We start from the raw sequence: 4,500 nt of genomic DNA on the forward strand, positions 1-4,500 counted from the left end.
CCAGCTGCCAAAACCACTGCAATAATGTCGAGGCTCATGCAAGGAAGTGCAAGCAACCACGCAAAGAAATGCAAGCCTCCACGTAAATCATCAAACTCTCACACAAGAGAGTACAATCTTGCACAAGAAAACATAATAGTAAGAAAGAAAAACAAAAGATGAAAAGATAGGGAAAACAAATCCTCCACATTGAGGAATACTAGATCCACAAATAAAGGCTTGGACACTTGAACACCATAATAGCAAGATGAAATAAGTAGTAAGATGGAACAAGAAACTAACCATCTAAAACATAGCAGGATAAGGAAATGTACTGAAAGCCACATCACAAAGAACAAAAATAATTACACTATTGCACGGTTCCTCGCAACCATAATAGCATCATGAGACCTCAAAGGTCCTAGTCATCTCCCAAGCATAACATCTCAAACTACCAACTAGATAGTTAGAGCTATCTTATGAGGGTGTCACAACTAAAACGTAATAACATCATTGTTACTAAATTTCTACACATGCTGAAATTTAGCCTAATAGTAACATTACATTAGAATTCACAAGTTGTTCATCCATTTGCTTTTAGTTCATTTCCATTTCCAATCATTTTTTTAAGAGTAAAAGAGGGAAGGACAATGTTCATTGTATAAATCATCATTGATATGTACAACTTTTATGATACAACTGATGAAATGAATTGAAATGCTGAAAGTGCAAGATCTCACACAAGCTGTGACTTTAACTGTTGTCTTTCATATATATTTAGAATGCTTAAGAATAAAACATATGTGAAGGTAAGGTTAGAGGTAACCAATCATTTCCTTTTCAGCTTTTGACTGGTTAGATAATCCTTCATGTTGCTCCTGGTCCAGCTTCTCATCTACCAAGTTTTGGTCTTCATTCCCCTACATAAGGAAAAGAGTGGGGTTAGATCTTGAAAGATCTAAGAAATGACTAAATACCTACAACTGATTAGCCTCACATATATGCTATCTTTCCTTGGTTCTGAATCTATATCAAAGAAAATCTATTGTCAATGTATTTGATCTTGAAATCTAGAAGTTAACTATTCTAATGCATATGTGCCCCTGACTGAGGCTCCCTTTGGGTATGAACCCGGCATGTGCATTAGAATAGCTATATTATAAATTTTAAGATCAAACATAAATATATTATATTAAAGGGACGTGTTATTCTTAACATTGAAAACTTTTATAATAAAACCAGTTGTAGTGTGTTTTTAATCAACATGAGATATTAAAGGGACAATTTGATACTCGTAACATTTTATCTCATATTACCAAATGATATCATAATAGTTGATGCTGAGAAGATTTATGTTATTAATTTCAAGAGGATAGAGGTTTGTTTATAGGTGTCACGAGCCCATGCTCGAACCTTGTAAATAAATTTCATTAATAGGATAGAGAATGTGATAATAATGTGCAAGCATAGGATACAACAACAAAAGAAGCATTAAATTGGTGTTCTTTTACACTAAGCAGGAATGGGGAAGGACTAAATTCAAAAGAAGGTAGGTGTAAAGATGGGAAATGTCAATGGAAATTAGATTATAACAAGTGTTGTGTTAGCAACAGTGCATTGATGCAACAGGTTACCCAAATTAAGATGCTACAGGAAGGATACTTCAAACAAAGAAATTTGAATGTACTGGAAAAAGAATTGAAAGTGTCAAAGTTGCAGCATCTATTAGACAGGATACATTTGTTGATTAAATAACATGATAAGCAAGAACTTCACATTTCAATTTAGAAAAATATAAGTTCAAAATGCTGAAAGCGAACAAATGTCTTGTACTTTCTGAGGTTAGGAAGGGTTTTTGGGAAACAGAGAAATATTCAAATTTCTTAATACCTAGCAAACATACATCTGCAGCTCACAGGTTTGGAATTTTATCAAAAGTCAGAGTCACGAAGCAGCCCAGAAATCCCACAAACATTTCAAATATGGTCGCTTAGGTCAGAAAAGGAGACTCAAATAAGGTAAAGCGCTAATTTTGGCTTTCAAATATACAACAGATGTAAATATTTTATGCTCAAAACTCTGATGATGAAGTTTTTCAGAATACCCATAAGTAGCAATTCAAAAATAAGCAAGTTATTAAACATATCCGTGGGCTCAAATAAAAAAAAAACGTGCCCACAATCATATCATTCCTCCAACGTCCAATCAACAACATTCTAGAAAAGCAATAGCAACATCTCATCCAACAACACAACAGGGAAGCAATAAATATTCTCTCAAGTCATATGGTTTTCTTATTTAAACCTAGTCTCAATTTTTGAAGGCACCCAGAAGAAACAACAATTTTAAATAGAACAGTCAACATGGTGGCTAAGTAAAAAAGATCATCTCAAGCTAGACAATCATAATATAGTGGCTTTGAACCCATATTTCTCTTGTTAGACAAACAACAAAACTATTTTGAAAGAAATAGATAAATACACCAAAATTTGTGCAGATAAACGTATGTAATAGCAGTGATATAATGGTGAACAAAAAAAGTAGAGAAGATACAAATGCTACACTAAAATCCCAGAGAGATACATCAACGAATGAAAAAAGAATGACATGAATCGTTCTTACCTAGTATATGGTGGCAATAAAGAGTTGAAGGCATCAACAACTACGAGTTGAATCTAGTTATGGCGGCCAAAGTAGCAGACTTTCTCCATATTTTCTGGCATTTCCTTAGGGTTTTAAAAAACCTTTTCAGCTGCCGTGTATTCTCCCTAAAAGTTTTGAATGCAAATGAGAGAAAATATCTTGTCTTGTTTTAGGTTAAGGCTTTCACATTTAACTATTTTGTATTTCCTTTGAAATCCAATAGTAGATATGTATTGGTTTAATTTCTTTCATGAAACGTTTCTTTATTAAAATTAGCTCATTCATTTCTATTTTCATTAAATAGTATAGTGATATATTATTTTAGCTAAGTGATAAATTATTATATTATTTTATTTTTTATAAATAAGTGTAATCTTAATCTAGTTTTTTGCAAATATTGTAATTAATAACAATTAATTGATATTATTATAAATCAATTAATTGTTATCAAATTATGCAATTTTAGTTCAAAGATATAAATCCATTTTCGGATTTGAGAAGAAAGGGGGTTGAAAAATCAAATTATGATTAGGTGGATGAGATAGAGCTAGCATTCTGACTTGGTGTTTGTGTTTGTTAGGAAACTAGACTCTTTTATGAGCCATTTGGAGTCTTTTTAGGGGTTTTATGGCTAGATTAAAGTAGTCACTATTAGTTCTTGGACATATAAGTCTTTTTGACTATCTGGACTTCTTAGGTGGAAGTTTTGAGTCCTTTTTGGGAGGGATTTCTCTCACATCCGACCCTTGCTTTATAGGGGTTTTAGGTGAGGGTTTTTCCTATATATTGGATCTCTTCTTTCAATTTAAATGGAGTTTTTTTTTTTGAGAGAGAAGGCTATTGTGACATTCCATTGTCCTTTGTATGCTCATTTTCTAAATTATATCTTTGAAGGCATAATATAGTTAGCTTGATCTACTTTGGGACTCATTTCTGTGTGCAAGGCTGGTGATTGATGTTTATTTTCTGTGTTTTCTCAAGAACCTTTAAATTTATGTCTCATTTTTGCACATATCTATGTTAGTTAAATTGTTATGCATAGGTCATAGGTTGTGTAGTTTAATGGAATAATATTGATTATGGTTTATATCTTTTTGATATTATTAAGTAAAGCCTTCTTCTGAAACACTTTTATGCAGAGATTTTCATCAAGTGTGTCTTATAGTTGATTGTATTTCCCATCATTGTGTTATTAAAGTATCAAATCCTTCATCTTGTTTTGGTGCATCACCTTTTAGGTTTAAATAATCTTCATTTTGTACTTCCTAATCCTTTTCCTGATAATTTTTCAATTTTTTTCAATAGTTTAGGTTGAGTATCACATAGCATCAAATAGGAACCGGCCTAGAACCCGGAGGTTCACTCACCTACATAGTTTACCCACAAACTTGTGATTGTTCCCATGTTCTCCATAATTTTTAAGTATTTAGGTGCTTAGTTTTAGGGAGCAAATTCTAGAGTTAATAGTTTTGGCATGCTCAATGAGACATATTTAATTAGTTTTAGAAGTTGCTTATTGTTCTGATACACAACAACAAAGTGTCAATTGCTGAAAGAGAAGTTTTTTTGTATTTGGTGACTCTGTTATCAAAAGACCAGTATAATCAAAGTTTATGAGAAAATTTCAGACCAAGAGTTCCAATTCTTTTGAATACTTACAATTGGAAACTCTAAAAAGGCGTGGTAGAACTCTTACCAGGACAAAGCCAACCAAAATGACACAATTTTTAGTTTCTAATATTTAAGTTTATAGAAGAAGAAATTAGTCAAGTGAAAGAAATACTAGGCATACAACAAGTCCAACTTGCAGAATAGAGCATTTTGAACCTGAAGATTCTGGTGTTTCTACTATGACAACAATAAGTACAAATTTATAGC

General features: G+C 32.3%; 1 long non-coding RNA gene across 1 annotated transcript; it reads right to left on the reverse strand.

Annotated features, from left to right (window-relative positions):
* Window positions 1-544: 544 nt before the first annotated feature.
* Window positions 545-2,763, reverse strand: LOC149561116 (uncharacterized). Its single transcript, XR_016363403.1, has 2 exons — window positions 2,602-2,763; window positions 545-899 (listed from the first exon to the last, which is right to left on the reverse strand). It is a non-coding gene; the product is annotated as an uncharacterized LOC149561116 (long non-coding RNA).
* Between the last annotated feature and the right edge of the window lie 1,737 nt (window positions 2,764-4,500).

The sequence above is a fragment of the Cupressus sempervirens genome, chromosome 4 (assembly GCF_028749045.1).
Source record: "Cupressus sempervirens isolate cs-2001-9-10 chromosome 4, ASM2874904v1, whole genome shotgun sequence".
In the NCBI taxonomy this organism is placed as follows: domain Eukaryota; kingdom Viridiplantae; phylum Streptophyta; class Pinopsida; order Cupressales; family Cupressaceae; genus Cupressus; species Cupressus sempervirens.